This window comes from Fukomys damarensis, unplaced genomic scaffold (assembly GCF_012274545.1).
Source record: "Fukomys damarensis isolate Sample0158 unplaced genomic scaffold, DMR_v1.0_HiC HiC_scaffold_14, whole genome shotgun sequence".
NCBI classification, from domain to species: domain Eukaryota; kingdom Metazoa; phylum Chordata; class Mammalia; order Rodentia; family Bathyergidae; genus Fukomys; species Fukomys damarensis.
The window spans coordinates 41,993,317-42,012,212 of record NW_022900926.1 but is presented as its reverse complement, the minus strand read 5'-3'; the positions used below and the strand labels follow the sequence as shown (position 1 = coordinate 42,012,212).

Here is an 18,896-nt window from a genome sequence, read left to right as displayed (position 1 = left end):
TTTGGGGGGTGTGTGTGTGTGTGTGTGTGTGTGTGTGTGTGTGTGTGTGTTTTGAGACAGGGTCTTACTACATAGTTGAGACTGACCTGGAACTCACTATGTAGCCCAGGCTGGTCTCAAACTCACAGCGATCCTCCTGCCTCAGCCTCCCGAATGCTGGGATTACAGGCATGCGCCACAACGCCTGGCCAGACTGTAGTTTGAAGAGTTGTATTTAGGAACAAAATACTCTTGTTTTTAAATGCATGTACAGCACCCCCATATGGGAAACACCGAAGGCTCGCTCTCCTCTTGCTCCAGGGGCCAGGGACCTGCAGCTGTGGGCAACCATTTCCTGGGCTGAGTGTGGTTTACTGCATAGGAAGGGTGAAGCTGTGTTAGGACACTGAGGGAGAGGAGCTAGGCAGGCTGGAGGGGACAGGATGCACGGTGTGGGTGTAAAGTCACCTTCAGGGTAGGGGCAGGGTGGCCATGTTTCCTAGTGCCATATGTATCATGTGTCTCTTCCAGTACTCTGACCTCTGGGGCCTTGTTGGCCTTGTGAGGACACCCACACCCCCAGGACTTCCATTTCCTAGAGTTGGGCACACTTTTGATAAGGGAACCTACCAACCCAGAGCCTGTACTCCAGCACCTCCTCTCTCACGCTCTGGGCCCCCATTCCACTGCTTTCCTCACTCCGGGCCGGGTGCCAGCCAACTGGGGCAGCCCTTGCTCTCCAGAGCTACTAAAGTGATCTGAAATAGCCACCCTAAGCTTGCCTAACCTCCTCCCTCACTGCTTCCCACAGAGGCTATGACAAAGGTCCCTGCTCACTGTCCTCTTGCTCCTCTCCTCCTGACCCACTCCTGTGTGTCCCAGGTGGGTCCCGTGAGGCACAAAGTGTTCCTTGCTCCCGGGAACCCTGAGTACAACTGTCTTTTCAATGGCAGACATCTCCCCTCTGTACCCAAATAACTATAAGACCTACATTTAAAACACCTGGACCAAAACTCATTTATATCTCCTGTCCCAGTAAAATTCTTAAAAAGTCCTTGTGTTAAGAATATCCTGATTTGGAGGCTCGATCCCTAGGTTGCATATGCATTAACAAGCCAGCTTTGGTGATCCTGTGCCAGCAGCCGGGCAGTGCCCAAGCCAGTCCCTACTGGGCACTCAGCAGAGGCTTTCTGATAGGGGCACTGTGTTTCCCTCTGGATGCAGGAGCAGCCACGGGTTTCCTGCAGTTTCTGCAGCTCCCTGCTTTCTATCTGCTACTGCTACTGGGTAACAGGCCCCTGGCCTTATATTTGGAAAATTAAGAACAACTGAAATAAAAGAGCCAATGGGAGCTAATCAACAATAAGAGTCTCAACTCAGGAAGATGGCTCAATTTTCATCACTTTTTATACATTCAGGGGAGAGGCACGTTACGGCAAATCTCCCCAGCAATAGTGGCTATTGAATAACCTCAGCCACATGCAAGCACACACGTAATTTCATTATGAATTCCAGATGCCAAATTAGTTTACCAAGGAGACTGTATGCCAAACTGACAAGATGCTAAGTTTTGGCTTTAGCACTTTACTGTTCGGGCTTTATGTGTTGTGGTGCTTGGTCCTGGGAGACTTGATTTCCGGTAAGTCAGGGCACAAGCTGCATATTAAGCCATTTTCTCTGAAATCATAAAAGTCGGCTGATTCTGCAGGGAAGCCAAAGTGAAAAGAGGAGGCCACCAGCCCTGTGATTTCATATCTAATGTTCAGAGCAAACTCACTTAGCAACAGGCCAGTGCAGATGCCGCTCAGGGTGGGTGGGTCACACAGTGCCCTTTCTCAGCACCACCACACTGCGCTCCATGTCCAAGCCACCTGACCCTCATTAGGGGGCTCTTGACAAGCTAAGGCTCCCGCGTGGGAAGAAGATGTGGTTAGGGGAGAGGATGAGCAGCTGGCCTGTGGTGGGTACAGGAGGCAGTGAGGGATAGGAATAAACTGGTGTGGGGGTCAAGAGTTTACCCTGAAAATCCTTTGAAGCTGCCCAGGAGCTTGCACAGCACCCACAAGATAACAGGAGCACCATGGACACACCTGCATGGAGATGTCCATATTTGACACTACAGGAAAGAGGGCAAGCCCAGGGTGGGAGAAAATAACCCAAACCTCAGAAACAAAGGCAAAGACGGTGACAGCATCAGATGTTCTCAGTTCTAAGCTAGTACTAGCCTCACAGCCTGCCTAACTTCTCTGCCTACACAGCTCTTGGGGTGGTGGGTTAACCGAGTCCACAAATGACCGGCAAATATGTAGGGCCCAGACTAACAGGCTGGAATCGGTGGGAGTTACTTTGTAGGAAACAGATCAATGGCTACATTCTTTTTCTGGTACAGAATAGATGCCCACTTTGGTTAGATGCCTGATTTTATTGCCTCCTAAAAGAGGAACCAGTTCTGCGCAAAACTCAGAAATCACATTTCAGCATTCCTTTCCCAGTGAATGGCATGCTACAGTCTGCTGCTCACCTGTCCATGGCACCCGCGCTCTCATCCTGTGGCCAGTTTTCCTACTAATTTGATGACTTGGATTTCAGTAGAGGCTAGTACAGAGCAGCACGTGAGAATAGTGCCAGGACATCTGGCCCAGGGCTGGAGAGCACCTGGGAGAGGGGATCCTGTGCCCAGGAGGGAAAGTTCAAGAAGAAACAGTAACAGCAGGCATAAGGGCTCAAATTTTCAAAGCCAGTACTCTGAGTCAGGAGAATCACATGTTCAAGCCCAGCCAGGGCAATTTAGTGATTTAAAGAACCTTGTTTCAAAATTAAAAAAATACAAAACAGCTGAGAATGTAGCTTAACGTAAAGACCTTGGGTTCAATACCCAGTACCTGAAAACTGAACTAAACCAAAACAAAATTAGTAACAATGTATTTATGGCTTTAGGAGGGGGCTGTGCAGCCTTGGCTTTGCCTAGAATATTTAGTTTAGTTTTGGAAGGACCTCTGAGAGGCAGATCCTCTCCTTAGCTATCTGAAGAAACCACAGCCTCAGTGAGATTACACAGGCTATGAATTCAGGACCAGAATTCAAATCCTGAGCTGTCTGATTCTACTCCCAAGTTCCTGCAATGATAGTTTATTTCTTTCAGTATAATGTTAACACGTGACAGGGAGGACCAAGGCATGGGAAGGTAAGACACTTGATAGAGCCCTGGAGGTCCTTGCAAACTGTTGAGAGAGCCTCGATCTTTCCAGGCCCCTGCCTCTGGGTTTCAACTGTTTTCCTACTTCCTGGGACCCCAAAGTGGTACCTGCCCTCCTGAACCTTTGCCACTGCTGTCACTGCTATCAGCTGGCTCTAAATTCTACCCCACCTGTAAAAATATCTCAGAAAGGACATGCACAGGCTCTGATTGCCAAAGCCAATGCCTTTCTTTGCTTTGTCATCCCCTACTGTCCCACCACTTACTATGCAGTCTACTTTCTTCCTTGACAAAAGTTCAGTGAGTCTGAGGTGGGGTGCAGAAATTGTAATCCTTAAGAATGCCCCTCAAGTTGTGAGGGGAAGGAGATGTGGGAACTATTTCTTCTCCAGAAGGCAAATGTCACTTGGGGATTGAAGAGTAATGTGTTTGGTTGGTTGGTTGAACTTGCCCTCTGTTAATGGCCTGAATTGTCAAGCTATGAAGTGACTTATTACTATGTCACCATGAGCGGAAGGTTTTGTTGTGATTCAGCATTGTTGTCCTATCCCTGAGATAGAGGGCGGCTGTGTACAATTAGGGTAATTGTACAGAGATCTGTGCCTGCTTATTGTTCACCCACAGCAGGGAAGTTTGTATGTGTGTGTGTGTGTGTGTGTGTGTGTGTGTGTGTGTGTGTGTGTGTGTGTGTGTATGCGTGTGCATGCCAGTAGAGTGGGAAAAGTTTTTCTTCTTACATATTTTATGGCTGAAAATAGAAATTTGCAGTAAGATATATATCTCTATGTCTATATATAGTATGCTATTAGATCATAGAGATATACCTGTATATTATGTACTTATAGAAAGAGAAGGGTAGAGACAGATGAAGAGAAAGAGAGAGCATCTAATTGCCTTGTCAAGGTCAAGTGCTGACAGGCAATTTATGGCTCAAGAAAGGATAACCATTTTTGTCTTAAATGGTGCTGATTTTTCAGTGAACAATTAGAGATGTCTGCCTCACAGAAGCAGGACTTGGGGTCATCATGCCTGACTTTCAATCCTAGATTCATTCTTTGTCGTACAGATGCGTGGATCAAAGACCTAACTGAAACCTCTACTCGTGTGCAGAAGTGTGATAGACAGTGCGTACCTCATAGGGTTGTTGTAAGGACACAGGCTAAACACACAGACAGCTTAGCACAGAGCCTGGTACACCCTGAATGCTGTGTGCTTTACATTATTAGGGTCATTTTTTGGGGGGCGGGGAATCAGAATCATCATCATCTCTGGTTTACCAAGATGGGAATATTAAAACCATGAGAATTTGAATAAATGGAAAAGACCACTGAAGGCCTGGGTTGGCCTTAAGTCTCTCTTACAATTACATGTGTTCTCATGGAGGTTTTCAAAGCCAAATTTGTGCCCAGAACATGCTGTTAACATATATATGTGAACAAGTTGGGAGAATGTTTCCATGTGCATTATCTTTTCTGCTTTAGGAACTTATTTGTGATGCGTGGTTAGTCCATAATTGGATCAATATATTTTAATCCTAAAAGTCCATTTAAATCCATTTCCCAAAAAGGATCACATTATCATTACTCACTGAAAATGTTGTTGGCTTATTTCAGTATGAATTTTCTCAGGTGAATCCCAGCTTGTACATTTCACATTCCTCATCCAAATCGAGTGCCCTGATAACACGTAGGAGTCATACAATTACTGAAACCTGTCTGCAAAGCAGCCTTCCCTGCTCACAGTCAGGGTTCCAGTTGCACTGCTTGTGAGCGGCTCGCCCCCTTCTGGTGATCAAGAGAATGGCATCACCTTTCAGGACCTTCCAGGTCATCAAGAGAAGGTACCCACTTGTTTTGTTACTCTTGCAACTTTCTTTTACTACAATACCCCTTGGAGAAATGTGTATGAAATGTATTTTTTAAATAAATAAATCATCCTAACTCTTGGATTTAATGGAGTGTCTGGCTAGGGGTTGGGTGGACACCAGGCAGTGCTTAATGAAAATCCAGACTTTCTGGGCCACACTTTAGGATGCAATTTAGAAGAGTAGTTTTGATGATAACCTCAGTGGTGACTTCTGCTATTAATGGACTATATAACAACAGCCACGGATTAGATCTTCAATAGTCCTGCTCCGTGGGGGCTGTAAATGCTTTGTAGAGGGGAAGGAAGTAAAAAATGCCCATCAAACTATTTTGAGACTGATGGGGGAAATGGAAAAACATAAATATTAAGTAGCAAGATTATTAATAGGTAACATTGGGAATTTTTAAAGTGCTTTGTGTTCAACTATTTTAAGTTGATAAGAGAGGAAAAATCTACACTTGAGCAAGAAAGGTAAGCTAACTTGTTTATTGGATACAGGAGATCTCTAGTTCACTGCTTTCTTAGGTCATCAGTAACTGAAAGGATCAGCAGAGACAAGAGCCTGGATGTGGAAGCCACAATAGCAGGATGCCAGTGTAAATTAAAGCAGAGGCCAGAGCCATTCCTTTGCATAAAGTGGACTTGTCCTAGTACAGAGCAGATTCTTAGTTTTGCTACAGCTGACATTAAAGGGCTTTAATTTGACAAAGATTTGTTCCAGGTGGTCCAGACACTATCCTGGACACTGGGGACACTGATAAACAGAAGAGATGACTGCTAAATCAATAATAAGCAAACACACCATCCCTGTGTGGAGCCTCTGTTAGCAGAGTAGTGGCTTTTAAACAGAATCATCCGCAGGCATCCCCTGAAGGGCTTGTTAGATCCCTGCCTTGTGATCTGGGGTAGGGCCAAGTATCTGTGATTTAGCCAGTTCCTGGGTAGTACAGAGAGGCCCTGTCTGTGTTACCCACTTTGAGAACCAGCAAGATAACTGCATAGGCTGTCACTAACAAAGAGAGGAAGAGGTTTTTGGGAGCTAAGGGTGAGCTCTGAACAAGATATCTCCCAACCTGGTGTAATCTGGTGGGGAGCATGGATGTTTCAACATGGATTGATGAGGAAATAAGACCTTGCTGAGCTCCTTGTCATCTGTCAGGCCTGGAGGTGGGTACAGTGCATGAGTTACTCCATTAAATCTGCCCAACTTTACAGTATCCTATTACAGATCCTCATCTGTAATAGTGTGGCTTTGAGGGATGACATTGTCACTTAATGATCACCATGGCCAATGCATCAACAGGGAGTTCTCCAGAGAAACAGAACCCATAGGAGATACATATCTATATTGTAAGATTCATGGGTTTATTTTAGGAAACTGGCTCATGGGATTATGACGGTTGACAAATACAAAATCCGTAGCACAGGCCAGAGGAGGGACTCAGGCACAGTTTCTATACCACAGTCTTGAAGCAGAATTCCTTGTGTTGTGAGAAGCTTTACTCTTTTAAAGACTTTCTCAGCTGGGGATTTAGCTCAATGGCACTGCCCCTGCCTCACAAGTGCAAGGTCCTGAGTTTGATCCCTGGTGAAAAAAAAACAAAAAAACAAAATAGGTAAAGACTTTCTCAGATGGGGCAAGGCCCATCCTTATCTCCCTGACTTAAAGTCAGCTAATGTGGATGCAGCCACATACACAGAAATGTCTCCACAGCAACAAGGGACTAGGGTTGGTCCCGTGACTGGGCACCACAGCACAGCCACACTGACACACACAATCAAATGTCACAGCCAGTCGTGGGTGAAACCCACCTTTAAGTTTTGACTTCACCCCATTTCCCTGGCCTGAGATCCTCACAGGGTTAGGCTTGAAACCACTGGATCTTGCCCTAAGAAAGGAGATATACACGTGGAACACAAGGGTCGATTTAAACACGGGTACCTTTGCCCTTGCATTTGACCTGGCTTCCTTTGCAAGGAGGTTTCAGATAGAGCTGATGTGCTATTTTCCTCATACTAGTCACAGGCATTTCTGTGTAGCAACAATCTGCATTCCACCTTCATTTTTTGGTTTTTTGGTGTTTGTGTGTGTGTGTGTGTGTGTGTGTGTGTGTGTGTGGTACTGGGGATCAAACTGGGGTCCTTGCGCTCACGAGGCAGGCTCTGGAACCACTGAGCTAAATCCCCAGCCCTCCACCTTCATTTTTAACCTGGCTGCAAGTGAAGGTTTTGTGGTAGACTGGCCCATAGCTTTTCAAAGCTGTGCTTCTCTCAGAAGGGGTACCGCATGGACCCAGCTCTATGCCCTTCACTTCCTCCGTCTTTGCCACAGTGCTGGCGCAAGCAGTGCAGGTGAATGTTGAAGGGGCACTCACATGCCTTCCCTGGGACCACTTCATTTTTCTTTTTCAGATTTGGTTTTGACAATTAGTAATTATATATATTTGTGGGGTATTTCACTTCTGTTTCTTGTGAAATGCAGCGTTTCCCTTAGGGATTTAGCGCCACCTGGTGACCAGTAGATTTCCGCAGCTGTTTCTCTCTGAGATGGAACAGACTACCTTCATTTTTTGGGTTTTTGGTGTGTGTGTGTGTGTGTGTGTGTGTGTGTGTGTGTGGTACTGGGGATCAAACTGGGGTCCTTGCGCTCACGAGGCAGGCTCTGGAACCACTGAGCTAAATCCCCAGCCCTCCACCTTCATTTTTAACCTGGCTGCAAGTGAAGGTTTTGTGGTAGACTGGCCCATAGCTTTTCAAAGCTGTGCTTCTCTCAGAAGGGGTACCGCATGGACCCAGCTCTATGCCCTTCACTTCCTCCGTCTTTGCCACAGTGCTGGCGCAAGCAGTGCAGGTGAATGTTGAAGGGGCACTCACATGCCTTCCCTGGGACCACTTCATTTTTCTTTTTCAGATTTGGTTTTGACAATTAGTAATTATATATATTTGTGGGGTATTTCACTTCTGTTTCTTGTGAAATGCAGCGTTTCCCTTAGGGATTTAGCGCCACCTGGTGACCAGTAGATTTCCGCAGCTGTTTCTCTCTGAGATGGAACAGACCCAGACTCTCCTGGGCATGTGTCCCTCCTGTCAGTGGAGATCAAAAAAGTCTCCTGGGGTGTATGGTGTGTGTGTGTGTGTGTGTGTGTGTGTGTGTGTGTGTGTGTGTGTGTGTGTGCAGTGAATGTGTGGTATGTATGATCATATTGTACATGTGTGTGTGGCATGTGCGCTTATGCCCTGCATGCGTGGTGGTGGGGGGTACGTGTGTTGATAGCAGTATGGTGTCTATGCATGTGTGTGGCATGTGGTATACATGTGGTTATAGTGTGCATAGTGCGTGAAGTGCGTATGTGTCATGTGTTCTATGTGGTGTGTGTGATCTGTGTGGTGTATAGTGTGTCGTGGGAGTGTGTATGTGCGATGCATGGTGTGGTGTTAAGTGTGTGATATGCAGTATGTGTGCCATTTCTGTGTGTACTGTGTTTCGTGTGCTGCGTGATCTATATGGTGTTAATGTGAGACAGGTAGGCATGATATGTTTTTTTGTGTAATATGATGTGTAGTGTGTGTGGTGTGTAGTGTATGCAATAAGGATGTGCGCTGTGTATGCAGTGTTTTGTGTAGAGTGAATAGGGTTTCTACAAACATATTTCACACACTACCTAGTTGTTCTAACAGCTCATGTGTGAAGTCTGGTACACAGGGTATAGACGTGTGAGTTCAGATGAGGAATTGACATTGAGAAATCTATTTAGCAAGTGCCCGGATTCCAAGACCCAGCAGGAACCAAAGCCTTCAGGCAGCCTCACTTTTAAGGACACATTTCTGACTCATTTGTCAGGGTGAGGACTTTGGCATGGGTTCTGGGGAAGGCTGATACTGGCTGGGGCCAAGGTGGGAGATCTCGGGGGATGCCGAGGGTGCCCTGGCTTCTTCTGGAGACAGGAAGCCCTGTACAGCACCAAGGCAGGTGCCTGGTGCTGCCTGTCCTGGAGCAACAGTCCCAGCAGAGGAGAGTAAGGCAGTGTCTTGGAGAGACAGGGTCTGGGTCTGGCAGTGAGAATCTGTCTGCAAGGGTGTGTCCAATGCGTCTGTACTGCTTCATCTCTGGAATGTGCACTGAGACCTGATGCCAAGGCAGCAGTGTTGAGAGGTGGGGCCTGGAGAGGAATTACTAATCTGGTTTCGTCCTCATTATAAAACAGATCGCTTTCTTCATCCCCTCCCTCTCTTCTCCACATGCCCTTTTCTGCCATGAACTGCCACAAGGCCCTTGCCAGAAGCTGAGCACATGATGGTACCACGCTCAGATTTCCCTAATTGTGAGCCAAACCTCTTTCTTTTGTAGGTTACTTAGTCTCAGCTATTCTGTTATGAAAAAATAGACTAAAATAGCCAGTGTGTGTGAAACATGCTTTCACTTGTCTTTCAATCTTACCTTTCATTTTCTCTCTACAGTGCTTGACATTTTTAACATTCAATCTTAAAAAAAGAAAAACCCTTAAGCTCCAAAACTTTCCCATTCAGTACCACTTTATGAACTATAAAATGTATCACATGGATACTCATTCCATTATTTATAGCTTAGTGGATCTTACTGGACCCATGTGGAGAGGAAAAAGGCCTGTAAGCAGTTGAGTGACTTGGTTGGAAGCGAAAGAAATCAAACTGATTCTTTTGACGACCAGCCCAGGGCCATTTCTGCTCCCCACAGCAAACCTTTTCTCAGAGGCTAAGTGCTTTGGAAAGGCACTATAGAGAGTCTGGTGTCATCCTCAGCATTATTTAGCTCTCCAGGATGGAGTGATGAGCGGGGAGGAGGCACTTCCTCTAATGGAGATCTATCACCGCCATTCTGTCCTGTCTGCACATCCATTTGTTTGTGTCGGGAGTCAAGGACTCAGGAGAAGTGGCATCAATAAAGCTGTTTTACTTAAACCAACAAGTGATTCAGGAAGTATACCCTGAAGTAGCTGGGGATCTAGATTTCTAGAGGCAGTAAATTTCACTCATCTTCCTATTTGGGAACTGCACTTCAGTGACAGCAGAAGATGGCCAAGGGATGGCAGGTTGTGGGAGGGTGGGCAAACAGTTCCAAGAATTCAGGCTCTCTGGAATGTTGCTGCTTTGCCTCCTTCATGAGGAAGGCAGAGCCTCAGGCTTAGTCTCTGGTGATAGAGTGGAGGAGCTGGGTAGGAACGGGAGATGAGCCATCTTGAGCCTTCATTGCTTGCCCCAGGCTGGCTCTCCCTCTGAGGGGCTCTGCATCCATCCTCTGCCCACTGGACACTTCTGTGGAGTTTCCCACAATGAACTCGTGGTTCCCTGATCAAACTGTTTTGTTCCCGTGTTTCCTCTTCCAATGAATGGCACCAACTGCCCGGTAGGAAATCCAAGTGTCACCTATTACTTCTCCCAGCCCATCTTTTGACGTGATAGCTCTGTGTCTGTGTGCACAAGGATACCACTTGGCTCCCTTCCCCTGTGTCTCTCAGGTCCTGCATTGCCAGCTCTCCCAGCCCATCTCAGGACTAATGTTCAGTTCCCCCACTGCCAGGAATACTGGCTGTTGATGAGTCTCAGCTGAGACCTGAGACGCAGTCCAGGGCTTGCCTTCAGTCAGGTGCTCTACTCTGCTCAAGTGGCAGCCTGCATGAGGGCAGGGCAGCTCACATCCAGTGACAGAGGATGTGCTCTACAGCGTGGCCTCCCATCACCCTGGTCTTAAAGCAGACAACTCTCAAGAGCCATCTCAGGATGCTGGGGATGTAGCTCAGTAGTACAACCATTGCCTACATGTCCAAGGCCCTGGGTTTGATCCTTAGCACCGCAGGGATGGGTGAGAACCATTTCAGTTCCCAAACTGCCCTCAGACTTCTGATGCTACCACACTGCTGTTGGTTCAGCCTAACCCTTTGTCTACTCCCGCCACCTTTGCTTCCTTTAGGGTGTGCCTGAGAACACTCCCAGATGCCTCCTATGTAGTATCAGAATCTGTTTTCCCGAGAACCTGCCTTATGACAGTACCTGGAGCTATCCAAGGACTTTGAAAATGGGGCTAGAATTAGCATCCTCCTTCTGGAGGCCAAAAAGGGGCCATACGTATCTGGGGGAGACAGAGCTCTGGAAGGTTGAAAGGGGCCCTGGGCAGCAAGGGAACTGCTGCTCTGTGAGCCTCCCTGTCCCCGGAGCTGTCCAAACAGGCAGACCCTGTGGGACTACAGGTGTCTGTGGTTGGGGGAATTCATTGCAAGCCAGTAAGAGAATCCCAATAAAGATCTTTAGCACTCTTCAGTGAGAATTATGCACTTTTATATAAGATCCTCTGGCACGCTACTGAGACCTAGAGATGGAGTTTTTGAGCAGCGGTTCATCAGGAGAGGGATTTGGGACTGCCAGGATCAGGCACAAGCAAGATCATAGGGCACTAGGAAACTGCACCAGCGGGTGGCCCAGACCCCCCAGTTATGTACCAGTGTGGCACTGCCACTTTTACATGGGCTCATGACCATGGCCCTGTGATGGGGGAGGGCTGAGGGATTCTTCGGGTCCTGAGCAAGTCTAGCTTGGTGCACAACTGAGTTTGCTAAGCCTGTGTGTCCAAGCCCAAAACAGATGCTGCTGCTTACTAATCTCTCTCTAGTGTTGGAAGAGAGTGGTGAGGAGAAATCATCTCAATGTGCAGAGCTTTAGACAATGCACTTAGTGTGGCTGGGATGTTTTTGTTCTCCTAAGATTCATATGCTGAAATGTATTCACCAACGTGTCAGTATTAGGAAGTGAGGTCCTTTCAAAGGCGGTTAGATCATGAAGTAGGATGAGAGGCATGAAAAGAACAATCTGGACTAGCAAGAGAAAGACATTTGCAGAGGAGGCATGTGGTAGATGTATGAGTGGTAGCATGAAATAGGAACATCTTTGTACAACATACTAATGTTTACAAGACAGCCGTTGTCACAGAAGCTTTCTTGAACAAGCAGACAGGATGATCCTGATATTTGACCTTTGCTAGCGTCTATCTCTGGCCACATCAGTCCTGCTTCAATAAGCTCATGAGTGTACTAATTGCAGGTGTAAAATAAAGCTCTTCCAAGGCCCTACCACTCATCTGCCAAAGCTGAGGTTGCTGCTGCCATTGCCAATGTGTCAGCTGCCATCACTAAAGGCCAGCACTGATTCCTCAGCATGGCTCCATCCTGCAAGGAGACCAATGAGCCAACTGATATGAGTTACATGGCACTCTGGAAGGGGAAAAAATTCTATCTTACAGGAATTTTCTGCTATTCTGGTACAGGTTTGCATTTCTTGACAACAAAACTTCAGGCAGTTGTACCATCTGCAGGCTCACGGGGACCCTCATAACACTGCACTGGACCAAAGACACTCACTAATAGTGAAGGACATGTCAAAGGAGGCACATGACCAGAAACTGCGGTCTTACCCTGTATCCTACTGCACAGAAGCCATTGACTGATGCATTGTGGACCAGTCTTCAACATGCAGCTGAGATATCCTGTGAGATGGGAGCTGTCCTCTAAGGTGAGGTTCACATGCTAAATCAACAACCCCCATGTGGTGCCATGTCTCCAGTACATGGAACACAGGGTTCAGGAATCAAGGTCTGGAAGCAGAAATGGTCCCACTGATATGACTGCCTGTAATCTACTGGGATATATGTGTTCTCTACCTGTGCAACTTGGCTTCGCAGATATACAGGCCCTGGTTTCCATCCTGGGAACAATTCTACCATAGAAAAAAAACCAAGAGTTCTAGCAAACTTCAAACCATAGCAGCCACACTATCACTTCGTATTTCATTTGCTAAGTCACTGGCAGGTAAGGCACAGAGCCACCAACCTGGCAGAGGTACTGATCATCAGGAGCAGGGAGAACTCTGGTTATATATTAGACTATATCATGGGAAGGGTACATTTGGCATCTATGTGACTCACTGTGTCATCTTTTGGTACCCTGTTGCCATTCAAATAATCAATTTCACTAGGATCTTATGTACTATTATAGTTTATTCACACTAGAGAAACTATTCAGTATTTATACATGTGTGATAACTGACAATGTAAAATAGGAAGAAAAGGGCTAAAGGTGTAGGAAGGTGGGAAGGGTAGGGGAAAGGTAATAAGGGAAAAGAAAAAATTAGAAGAAAATGAAAAAATGGAAATAAAGTGTTTGTAAATGGGGAGGGGAGGAGGGGATGAAGGGAGGGTTAGGGACCAGGGGAAAAAATGAGAACCAAGACCTGTCCTGTAAAGGTACAAGATCCCAATGATGAATGTGACTGTACTATATACCTAAAATGTACCAATAAACTCAATGAGGAAAAACAAACAAACAAACAAACAAACAACAACACAAATAATCAATTTCAGTGATCCTGGCTTTATAATAGCATAGAACCAGGTCCCTGGGCCCATCAGAGGTGAGCATCTATTCCACACCACCAGATAAACACCTGGAGGTGCTGATCTGAAGGTGGGGAATGTAGAATGAACCGTAGAGAAGGGATGGCCAGTAAAAGTCACTTGCAATCTCAAGACCATCTGCAGTAGTGTGAACCATGGCTCGCTCTCTGACCTTCCATTTGTACATTTCTCTAGTTTTTTCCTTTGCTGGATAGCAAATGTCTCTAGGCAGTGCACGGTGGGCTGCAGTGGACACAGACGGACCAGATCCCTTGTCTAGACTGGGGCACTTGTTTCCCCTGCCACTGGCTCTGTTAGCCCCAGGTGGTTTTCTGCTCAGTTTCTGTCCAGGAACTGTGTGCTGAAGAAAGCTGCTTCATCCAAGGCATGCTTCCTCCAGCGGGCAGGGAGGAGGAGGGTGGCTCACATCCCAGAACTGGTCTACAGATGGGATATAAAGCCCATCCCTCCTACCCTATGCTGAAAATTTCTGAAAGACCAGCCTTGCTCAAACTCTTACAGCTACATGGCATGATTCCCCCAATACCCTGCAGTACTCGTTCTGCCACCAAATCTCAAGAATCTCAGTTCTCTTCCTGGAAAGCACTACCTGTTATTTATCATCAGCCATGAATTATTTTTCTTGTTATAGTTAGTGATCTTTGAAAACCACCAACTTGATGAGGCCAATCTTAGAATCCTTTCATGCTTTCGGATTGCCCTTAGCTTCAACCTTCGTAATGTGACTTACAAGGCTTCTTACTTGTTGGCCTCTGCCTATGTCTCTAGCTTGACCTATTGCCATTACTGCTTCCACGTTATGTCAAAATCAAGTGAGCTTCTTTCACTTTGCTGAATGTGCCATTCTATTTCATCCCTAGATGTCGGCTTATCTTGTTTCTTTTCCTAGAATATTCTTAATTCCCTTCCTTGCTTTAATAGCTTATTTATAAGGCCTCACATTTCACTTCTTCCAGTGAATCATTCTTTGAACCCTTCAGAAGACTGGCTGGATGTCACTTCTATGTGTCTGTAGCATCCTGAGCTTCCTGTCTTGTGCATCTTGGTGCACAATTTTTAAATTATTTGTTTAATTGTTCTTCTTTTGCTTCATTAGATTTTAAACCTCATAAGGTAAGAGGCCATGTCTGTTTTCATTAATGTATATCTAATGGTGCATTGTACATAATAAGAACTTTATGAATGTTGATAGAATATCCTTATTTCCATTGATGACATAGGTTAAAAGGCACATAAGGTAGAAATGTAACACAAAATATGACAAAAATTCCATCTCTCGATTTGCTATGGATTTGAATGATCCAAATCTCAATTCCAAACTCATGTTGAATTTAACTGCCATTGTAACAGTATCAGGAAGTGGGATCTTTAAGAGATGATTACATCGTGAGGGCATCACCTCACACACAGACTCACAGGTGGGTCTACAAGGGTGAGCTTAGTTCTCCCTTGGCCTTCATCTTCTGCCATTGATGATTCAGTCCAAGGCTCTGGCCAGGTGCTGGCCCTGACCTTGGACTTCCCAGCCTTCAGAACTGTGAGCCAATCAATTTCTGTTCATTCTAAACAGTGCAGTTTCCAGTGTTCTTTTACAGCAGTAAAAAAAAAAATAGATTAAGACAGACGTGTCTAAATTTTTAAAGAAAAACTAATTCTCAATGTTTAAAAATACATGTCCATATTAAATATTATAAACAAACGGATTTCAGGCACTTAAAAATAAAAAATCAAGCTGAAAAGTCTGGTACCACTGGGGTCTGCTATAGTTTGGATCTTGAATGTCCTCCAAAGGCCCAGCTGTTAATGGCTTGGTCTCCAGGTGGTGCTGCTGGGAAGTGGTAGAACCTTTCAGAGGCTGGAACTTGTCATTCATTCAACATTTAGCGAGTACCAACTATGTGCCAGGCACTGGAGGATATAGATACTACTGGCACAAACCCTGCACTAACAAACTCAGTCTTTTAGCGAAAAGAGGGAAATAATATCTCAGTATGCTGAATATGCAACATTAGTATCTGCAATTAATTGCCTTAAGGCTTAGAGAAGGTTGTGGGGTGAGCAGATGATTTCATGGAGGAAGAGATCTATGATCTGGATCTTGAAGGTTGAGTAGGAGTTTGGCAGGCAGGGATGGTACATTCTTTGTAGACACTTTCAATTTATTAACATGAAAGGACAGTCATTGTTTCCAAACTACTTTGGTCAGGCATAGCCACTGAAATAGATTTTCTTTGTGGTTTTAGTGTCATTAAAAATTGAGGTCTCAGTTTGCCCTTCCATTAAATAGGGAGACGAACAGTTACTTCTCAGGACTACTGGGAGAATGAATCAATTTATGTGGTTTGCAAGAGCGAGTCGTGAGTTAATAGGCTCTACTTAGGGGGAATACACAAAGGGACCCGGAACATGGGAAAGAACAGCCGGCAAGGACGAGAGGAAGCAAACTGGCTTGGACTCTCATTAGCCTGGGATGGATTGATCTTCTGTCGCTGATTTCCCAAACTCTCAGCACTTTCAACTTAAAGTTTGGTCAATATTTTAAAGCTGATTTAAAACCAATTTTTGAGTTTGCTTTTTTTAAAATAAAAATTATTGCATTAATCAGAAAATGCATTAAGTTTTGGGTCAAGCTGCCTATCCGATAGGAAAAGTTGATTGGGCCCCAGGAGAAATGGGCTTTCCAGGCTGGAGAATGTGATATCAAAGAACGGAAAGCAATCAGCGTTAAAGGGAAGAGTAGTGGAAAGGAGTCGCAATTGGCTAAAAAGAAAAATGCTGCAAGTGAATTGAATCAGAAATAAGATGTGAAGAGGGATAATGAGAGTATTTTGCTATTATTAGCAAAACTCAGACATGAAGATGCACTACAGCCTTCCTTTGTAACGGGGGGCTGCAATTAGTTTTGATTCTTATATATGTGGAGTGCTCTCTTTTCAAAGATTTGAGGTCAGTGGAAGTGCAGAGGTTGTCTTCCCTGAGATCACTGCTGTCTGACAGAAATGCAGAAAACAGAAATAAGGCAGTTCTATTAAAATAAAATCCTTCTCTCTGTTACCAAATGGAACTGGGTCTTGCAGTTTGATGAACCAGCTTGTTTGGTTCATCTCTTTCCACAGCTAAGAGTTTTTTTTTTTTTTTTTTTTTTTTGAGACAGGGTCTTACTATATAGTTGAGACTGACCTGGAACTCACTATGTAGCCCAGGCTGGTCTTGAACTCACAGCGATCCTCTTGCCTCAGCCTCCGGAGTGCTGGGATTACAGGTGTGCACCACCACGCCAAGCTCCCCAGCCAAGATTAACTATGGTTGAAACAGGGAAACCTTTGGAGCCCTGGGAAATTAGTCCACAGGACATGTTGGTTATTTTATATTCTCTTCTGTCCTTTGCCATGACCTGAAGGGCTGACTCAGAAGGTGGGGAAGAGAGGACAGAAATGTATGTCTGTGTTCCACTCCTGCTTTAGGCCCATTTCTGGCCATACTGGACCCTCCATGATTATTCCTCCTGTCATAAGGTCCTACCTCAGCAAGTCTAGCTCACAGAGCTCTTGAAGCCCCTTTTCCTCCTCCTGCTCCTTCTGGCTAGGATGATCCTGGTCCCCACTGATTCTAGACTCATGGCTCCCTTTAAGACTCTGAAGGGAAATATACTTATGTGTATTTTACCAGAGACGAGCAGGCTGTGTAGCCCATACAAATGCTCAATTTAATGTGATGACTGATATTGTAGACACAGTTCCCCTGAGATTGACCATCTGTGTTGTAACTCAACTTTAACTTTCTTTTTCCCATTTTTTTGAGTTGAATACTGAGGTTTATAATGTTTTTTTAAAGGAAAAAAAAACCTTAATAGTAAGATTGGTTGGTTCTTTTGGATGAAGAATGAATGGGACTCTGGAAGTCAGAGTCCCTCCTCTTTCTGTACTGTTTTCAAACAGACATCAGGGTATCACTTCTTAGAAGCCTTTGTCCTTGCCTGTGGCCCTAAGAGTGTGTGGATGTAAATTGCTAGACTAATCCCATTTCTCAGAGCCTTAGGCGCCACTCACCTGAGATACAGTGAATCTGAGTCAGGGGTCTTGGGCCGTTATTATTCCTCCTGTTGGTACCAAGTGAGTCTGGATTTGAATGTCCCTGAGCTAAAATAGATAAACAGAAGGAGAATCTGCTCCTTCTGCTATGAAAATGATAGCTCATCCTTAAATTTCCTAATATGCTTGTGGCCATCAATTTAGGAGTTGATGAGAAGATCTGAATTCTCTAATTCTACTTATTTATGCTAATATTGGGTAAACACATCTGCAGAATATAGGAATATACTTCCCTATGCTCTCATTTTAGATCATTCAGATCTTTAACATTCTCTACTACAAAATTAAAATGTTCTGGAATTTCTGTGTCTATTTACTAGCTTCCTACAGAAGAAATGACTAGAGGATTTATCTGTAAAGATTTGGTGTTAAAACCCTGATAACATCTATATCAAGAGAAAAATCATGAACAAATTGATCAACTGTGCTGACGTTTTTACTTCTTCCCCCTAAGGTTTGGCTGATCATAACTAATAAATAAAAGGAAGCACATTTGCATTTCCCTAAGCTTGATGTAGCACATTAGAGAGTAAGGTTCAGAAAACATGATCTTTACTTAATTTAGATGGAAATACAATTTAGCAGAGTTCAAGGTACTGCTAAAAGATGATCTCCTTGTACATTATAATACTTTTGTAGAGACAGTCCCTGAGTCACAATGGTTTGGCTTTGGACTTTTCAATTTTCTACAGTGTTGTAAAAGCAAGACTCAAGTCAGTAGAAGTGTACTTGAAATTCTGAATGTTGAGCCTGCCCCTAGCTATGGATATATACTATCAACGATGCTGGACAGCGACAGGGAGCCATGACTCCCAGTCAGCCCTGTGATCACATGGGTAACAGCCGGGACTACAGTGTGCTTGTGTCCCTGAGCTGTGACGTTACGTAGGTTAGGGCTATTCAATGTATTTTTATCCTAGCAATATTTTTGACTTATGGTGGGTTTATTGGGATGTAACCCTATGGCAAAATGAAGAACATCTGTAAGTCATTCACAGAGATAATTTTCACTAAAGATTCTATACAAAGACACTTAAAAAACAAAAGTAAGGTGAGGATTGATTTCTCTGATTTGGACATTGTTAAGTTGCTTTGTCTGCCCTGTAAAGACACCTTTGATATAATGTTAACCTTATCCCCATTCCACACGCACCTGTGGAAAAACTATCATGGAATTACAAACTCACCCCAAATGGCTAGAGGGTCTACGTTGTGATCTGAGGAAAGAGTGGTCTTAGAAGTCAGAGCCCTGTTGTCCCCAGGACTGTGGCCTGTCACTCTGTGGCTTGGGGTTTCAGAGTGGAACCTTCAGGCAGCAGCTCCT

The 18,896-nt window shown here is 44.9% G+C and overlaps 1 protein-coding gene across 3 annotated transcripts in view; it reads right to left on the bottom strand.

Moving 5' to 3' along the window:
• Prkn (parkin RBR E3 ubiquitin protein ligase) overlaps positions 1 to 18,896 on the bottom strand; it is a 1,339,037-nt gene that overhangs the window by 21,757 nt on the left and 1,298,384 nt on the right. The window lies entirely within an intron of this gene.